The following is a 7,428-nucleotide window of genomic DNA, read 5'->3' as shown; positions in this document are numbered from 1 at the left end:
CAGAGCTGGACACAGTACTCCAGGTGGGGTCTCACCAGAACAGAGCAGAGTGGCAGAATCGCCTCCCTCGACCTGCTGGCCACGCTTCTTTTGATGCAGCCCAGGATATGGTTGGCCTTCTGGGCTGCGAGCACACATTGTTGGCTCATGTCCAGCTTTTCATCCACTAGTACCCCCAAGTCCTTCTCGGCAGGGCTGCTCTCGATCCCTTCATCCCCCAGCCTGTAGTGATACCGGGGGTTGCCCTGACCCAGGTGCAGGACCTTGCACTTATGTCCTGTTGAATGTTTTACTTGTCAAGGAACCCACAAAAGCTTTACCTCAAAGGGCAAAAGAGCAATGTATTGACATTGCTCTGTAGAACTACCTGCTTTACCTGACCATATGAAGGATACATACAAATGCTCCGTTAGAAAAAGCTGAGGCAAGAAACTGTCAAACACAGTGTTAAGCCATTTGTGTATTTTATGGCATGTCAGGTTGAACCATGGGCTTACCTTTGTAAGACGAAAGTGTTGTGAACGACACACAAAATGTCTCATCTTGCTCCGAAATAGCTGCGTAATTCCTTTTGTTCTGTTTTAATGCATAATAAGCATAAAATAAATGGGACACAAACATTTTTACTCCGTAACTGAGCTGGAAGCTGCTTCTACACACAAGTTACTAGTAACATCAATCCATTCATTAAGTCAGGTAGTGGCTAAAGAAGTAGCTATATACAGGTTTGGTGGTATATATTTAAATGCATGCATAAAGAAGGCCTTAAGATATTATCAAGCTTCTGCATTTGTCGTGAAAAAGCATTAGAAAGATTGCTGGAGCCCTCTACATGCATGCATTCGGGAAACAATCACAACTCCTTCCTCAGTAAAAAAGAAAATGGGGAGAAAGAAAATAACCCTGCCCTTTGCATTTTTGCATAGGCAAGTGTAAGATAAAGACCTTGTGGATCTCCTTTCCCACATAAATACACAGAGGAAAACTCCCCAGATCAGAAGAAAACCCAGACAGAAACCTTCTCCCCGAGCAATGGGCCAGCATCCACCTCTGCCGCTCACACCCAGGCCTCTGCCAAGCTCCCGGTGCACAGCACAGCTCCTCCTTCCTCTGCCAGCACCTGCTGCTTCGCATGTCCCAAAGCCATCTCCCTCGCAGGGCTGCCATCAGCCCCAGGATACCTTAACTCTGCATTAGAGGCACAAAGAGCACTGAACTGCCTGAGGTCAGCATCCTGCCGAGTTCACCTCCAGGGGAGAAGTGCTGCTCCCGAAGGAATAAAGCCATTCCCCTTTGTATGCTATTCTGCATTTATATTGAAAATTGATATGTGAAGTATTCATTAAAATTACTCCACAGAGGACACTAAAGGCAATTTTTTTTCCCCACAACACGCCCAAAGCAGGTTGGCCTAGTGCACATTAACCTATTTTCCTGTCCGTTTATCTAAGCATCAAAGTTATAAATAAGATGCGGCTGACCTGTAGTGCTGGTTGTGTCTTACTGTACTGTACAGAGTAGCTCTGCAGTATGTGCTGGGGAGTATTACATTACTCATCACCCCTCTGCTGCAGTTTCAGCTCAGATACCTACTCCCAAATATATACCCAGGACAAGACCCAGCGCTTCATTAAATATTTGGCACATTGTCTCAAATTACCTTTGACACACAGGGTTATTTATACATCGTGGCACATTGCATGCCTCTGCGACAAGATAGCATCACACAATACTGTATGTCAGGAACGCAGGCAACAGATTTAAACCAATCCCCACTTCAAGACACTTTTACTAGGAAGCAGGTCACAAACTGAGTAATATCCGTTTTATGCACTGAAAAATGTATGTTATTCATTTCCAGGAAATAAAGTCAACCACCCTAATCCTTCTCCCCTCTCACATACACCCCCCCATCAGAACAACAGAAAGATGGTTTCTTTTGTCATAACAGGTTCGCTGTTGGGATGTATTCAGTTCTTTAGGCAAGCCTTATTCTTCCTAATGCATTTGCTAGGACACCTAATGTTGACTTGGTGCAAGGGCAGTGTCTCAGAGAGTAATTACAGCAAGAGGTATTTGGTTACATCCATTGAATTCAGTTTTGAATACGCACCAATAGTTCGTATTTATGGAGCTCGTTTCCAAGCCTTAAACATGTGCACATTTCTGATATTCATTCAACCACATTAATGTTCTGAACACAAATACTGTAAGAGGAGTGTCAGCTGTTACTTTTAAAAATCCATAGACAGAAATGGGAGGAACCTACAATCTGCATTCATCTTATCAAGCAAACCTCTGAAATCTGAAAAATGTCTCTCAACTTCAATATTCTTCTGTCCCTACAGCTGTGCAATTACTTAAACAATTTTCTGAACCAACAGAAACGGTTGCACAGGTGGCAACCATAGGAATCCTTAGCACTCAGTGAAAGGGGAAAACCAAACACTGGGAAGAAGGCTAGGAGTTTGGATCTGAAAGAGAACTCATCCACATAAATTATCCAAACCCAAATACCAGATGTCATCAGCAGTTCCTTCAGTCCAGCTAGGACGGAAATGAGACCTGGAGAAGTAAGTTCTCTTCTCAGGATGCTCACTCCTTTCATAGAATCATAGAATCATTAAGGTTGGAAAAGACCTCTAAGATCATTGAGTCCAACCGTTGACCCAACACCACCATGTCCACTAAACCATGTCCCTAAGTGCCACATCTACACATCTTTTAAATACTTCCAGGGATGGTGACTCAACCAACTTTATGACCTCTAACAAGAGAAAAGCAATGGAGATTCAAGTGTACAAGTATATACTGTGCCAGAGCCACAGCTGGGGTGAAGTGACGATGACAAGAATATTTAAAATTAATAAATAAATAAAATCAGCACTGACTATACACTAACTACCATGAAGTCAAGCTCAAGTAATTCCTGCAATACAAGCCTGGAATTTTCTCCTAGTCAGCTCAGATTGCTACTTAAAATTATTCCCCAGCTCAGCACAAGGTGACACAGCATAAAGAAAATCCATAATAAACAGCCTGATAACAAGCATATACAATAGATGATCCTGTACAAAAAGAAGCTGATCTCCTGAGTAAGCAGAAACCAAAAACTACCCACTATCTTCTAAAGTTTATTAAGGGTAATGTTTAACCAGAGGTGTTTTTCAGCTGGAAAGGGTGTCAGCAGAGAACATTGTGTTGCATTATGAATTTCTCCCTTGCTTTTAGCAACTGCCTTCAGAGACTGCACTTGTTTCTCTAAATCATTCTGTGCTGCTCCGTGTGCACAAGTTTAGAGACCAAGGGTACTGTACATCCCTAACACCACTAACAGATGGGACTCACCTCAGCCAATAACACAGATTATAGTTATTGCGATATACTCTCATCCGATTACGTGCAAAAAAGAATTCCACTATCTGCCAAACACAAGTCTTCTCAAAGAGAGGGGAAAATGTATCTTCTGCTCCTGCTCTACTTTCTGCTTTGCCTTTTTTTTAAAAAAAAACCAATCTGTTAATTTTTTGCTGGACTCCATCATATATGATTTGCACATGATAGACTAGGAAAAGACATCTTGGAAGATTTAAAAGCCTTCCAATTGGCTTTTGGAGTTGCCTATTCAGGTAAGAAAATGGCAAAATACGTTATCTGAATCAAGTAGTATTTTGATGTACTCAGTCTTTCAAAAGTAACACTATACAAAAAACCCCCAACAAACCACAACATAAAATATGCAGAAGAGTTAAGATAAGCAATTGAATTACCAAAGACTATATTTAAAGTTGATTACAAAACATCCCCACATACTCCCAACAAAAATTTCACATGGCTTTGGAAATTCTATTTTGATGTTTGGCTATGGCAGTTACACAGAAGGATAAACTGTAACACCCCCTTGGGCATTACTGCAGTCTACACAGGCAATAAGCTGCAAGCTTAAAAGGTCTGAGAAGGATTTATTGTGAACTAACTGATCCGACGAACCTGCTTTTTAAGAAGCCGAGACTCCACAACACACACTTAGAATGCCAGGCGGAGTCATTTTAAAAACTGAACTGGTAGTATCCACTTGGCTGAATGCAGCAAGTGGAGGAACTGCTGGCATTATTTGTCCAGACCAATGCAGACAAGATGCCAGTGACAAGAACAAAAGTTTAAATCTAATCCACATATTCCCATCACACAACTTAATAAGCCATCTGCCTGAAGGAGTCAGGCCCCAAATAGGAAGGTTTCAGAGACCAGTTAACAAAACGTAGCAAAGTGTCCAGAAACAGACAGGCAGGTGATCTCTGAACCCATGGGTTGTCTTCAGAATTATTCCCCCCCTCACCAGGTCTTACCATAACAGCTCTAGGAGGAAAAAAGCAAGAAGAAATGAACCTGAGTTCAGACTTTCCTCCTAGTTACATCAGTGTTACTGGGACACTGAAATAAAAATAATCAGAACTCGAACTGAATATAAGCTAGGGCAGTAGTGTCTATTATAATTTGTGTTGAGGTAGGGTCTACCTTTCTTAACAAGGAATTGGGCTTCTCTTCCCCCCCTTCCCCACACAGTACATGCCCACAAAAATTTGGAGAGGATAATAAAACAAAAAAACCAAAACCCCTCACTGAACAACAGTCCAGAGCAGGAAGAGGGGTTGATAGCACACGCAGCTCAGATTTAAGCACAAGTCTGAATTTTTTTCCTTTCATGGAACTAAGAGTCTAAATATGACTAAAGATCATTTTGGGGAAGTTTTTACTTGCTTGTAAATGTAACTATGCATAGATGAAAGAGTTATTCTTAGTCATCTTCTCCATGTCAGAAATAAACCCAGCAATTTCCAGAATGTGTCACAATACAACATTAACTATGTATCTGTACGGTCACTGAATCAGTGGACACTTAATAGCCTTAATTTAGAATATCTGTATTTTCTGGAAACAATCTAATGTACCATGCTGGAATACCCTGAACTACTAATACCACTTCTGAATGAGTCAAACTGCAGCATAAACACCCCTAAAACTGGTCCTAGTGATGAGTAAAGCAAACAGCGTGCCATCCCTTAGCAGTCAGGGTGCCAGACACAGAGCAGAGGCTGCATTTTTTCAAATTAACGGACTCCTCACACAGAAAGCTTGAAAAGAAAAGAAAATTTGCTCACGTACAAAATGCACACGCTAAATGTAGATTATACAGGTACACATGTATTATACAGATACATGCATGCCAGGCTGCCTGTACAGGCATTCAAAGCATTGTAGGCACATTGTAGGGGTTGTAGGCACAACCCCTCAGCCTTCCTGTAGCGTGTTGGCTCTGAACGCAACACGCGAGCAAGCTGAGAAAACAGAAGGACCATACGGGGAGGCAGACAATTTCAGTCATCTGAAATTGTCTTCGTTTTAAGGGAATCAAAACACACCATGGCCCTAAGAAGCAAAGCCTCTTCCACTAGAAAACAGAGTTTTTCTGCTGACGCCAGGGGAATCTAACTGAGACAAAGGACTCCTGAGGAACAGATACACGTTACCAAGGACTCACAACAAACGTTACAGCCACGTGAAAGAGTCCCAATGGGAAATATATAGCATTTGAAAGTTTTCCCTTGAGTTTTCAAGATACTAATTATAAAATACCAGAGCAGTGAGACAGCTGGAGCAGATACAAGGTACGTGCTAAAAGAGGTGAAAGACTTAAAGCACACTCACGGAGAAACCGGATAGCAATCACCTCTCTTGTTTTATAGTTTCTTATGCTTAAAGAACATCTCCAGCCAAGAAATGGGCTCTCTCATCTCTACAAGGAATGGGACACGGACACCAGACAAGAAAACTCTGCTTCAGAATATCTTAGAAAAAAACAAAATCTTTTCAGATCATACTTACCTCTAGATTCTAGACAAAACTGAAGAAAACCTGAACTCCTCACAAACAGCAATGCAACCACCACCCTGATATCAGGGATATTTTACTGCTGTGCATCTTTAGGGCAGCATTAAGGCAACTAAGAACAAGAAATAAAAGAAATGCAGAGTTTAAGAAATGATTTCTCATTTCTGTATAGTTTACTGGTTTGCTAAGAATTCACCTAGTTTTACAGATAGGGCAGGAAAAGTAACATCGCTTGCTGCAGGCCACATGGCAAGAAGAATTTGGATGCAGCATCCTTCAGTTTCCCATTGGAACTTCATTTCTCCACCACACAGTATAAGCTGCATCTCCAATATCTTTTTCTAGTACTGTGAAGAGAACTAACTAACCAACGTCAAGCAGCATTTTAAAACCTTTATTAGTCAGGTATGAACTTGACAGGTCTGTTTCTTGTGGGGGACAATATACATTTTGCAGCAACAATCTTGAAAAGGAGAACTGCATAAAATGCATGAGTCGAATGCGCTGGTACCTGGCTAGTCAGCCTCATCATAAAGCAGCCTCCCAGCACACAGCCTTGCAGTATGGAGAATCCAAGATGTAGGAAAAGGACTGAGAATTTCTTAACCCAAGGCTTTAGCTGAAAAAGACCATTATGCCTGTGCTGTAAGTAGGTGTGTCCATTCATACCAGCTGCTTTAAGGAATACTGATGTCTTCTGGCATATGTTGCTGGTGACCCCATCACCCCAGCCCTGTGCTATTGCCACTGCGGGCTCTGCTATCTGCCCGAGGGGGGAAGCAGCAGTGATAAGGAGGAGGTGGGGTGAGATTCAAGTGAGGGGAGTAAAGAGGCTAATTACTGCTTTGGACAGCAAGTAAAATGGTTACAGAGATAAACACAGCACTTGTATTTTGAAGACAACTTGTATTTTCAAGCAGAGAATTGTACAATTGTACATTTTTCAAGTTTCTAAAGCAGTGAAACATGACAGAAACTGAGACAACATAAGATTCAGCCTGAGTAAGACTAAGATCAAGGATGTGTCGAGTGTGAAGTGAGTCAACATAATTTTAATTCTTAAAACGTTTACTGACCTCATAATACACAGAGAAGAACTGTATCATACCTCTAGAGTTAGGAGCAAAAGTTTGCTGATGCTTCGGTACAGTATTTTGGAAGTGCATTTTTCAGACATATCCTCTAGAAAGGATGAAACCCACTGTATTTAGATAAATAACCAGATAACTTCAAACTAAGCATACATGGACAGACACTTATTTAGAGTGCTTGTGTAAATGATAACAGACATGAATTCCAGTTTGGTTGTTGGATAATCTGTTTTCCACCCATGTAGTATAATTAGCAACCAATATAGGAGTGGCGAAATGAGGGAAGCAAGATGCCCTCTTTTCTCCCAGATCAAGGCACTTCATGAACATCAATTACATGTTAATATCCCTGGGAGGCAAGCGTGACAAGTCTTATTAAGCCATTTTAAAGATTAGGACACTGAGTCACAGAGAGATTAAGAACTTCCTCAAAACCAACAGCAGA

The 7,428-nt window shown here is 41.4% G+C and overlaps 1 protein-coding gene across 4 annotated transcripts in view; it reads right to left on the bottom strand.

Moving 5' to 3' along the window:
* MICAL2 (microtubule associated monooxygenase, calponin and LIM domain containing 2) overlaps positions 1-7,428 on the bottom strand; it is a 112,235-nt gene that overhangs the window by 80,664 nt on the left and 24,143 nt on the right. Inside the window, exon 1 of one of the 4 annotated variants that reach the window (XM_009288831.2) lies at positions 5,887-6,004. The exons of the other annotated variants lie outside the window; for them this stretch is intronic. The gene's annotated coding sequence lies outside the window, so the exon portion shown is untranslated. Of the gene's footprint in view, positions 1-5,886; positions 6,005-7,428 lie in introns of those variants that run through there. 4 annotated transcript variants of the gene reach the window in all.

Source organism: Aptenodytes forsteri, unplaced genomic scaffold (genome assembly GCF_000699145.1).
Source record: "Aptenodytes forsteri isolate BGI_AS27 unplaced genomic scaffold, ASM69914v1 Scaffold8, whole genome shotgun sequence".
Lineage (NCBI taxonomy): Eukaryota > Metazoa > Chordata > Aves > Sphenisciformes > Spheniscidae > Aptenodytes > Aptenodytes forsteri.
Note: the sequence above shows the minus strand (reverse complement) of the source record. Positions and strands in the feature narration are given on the sequence as shown.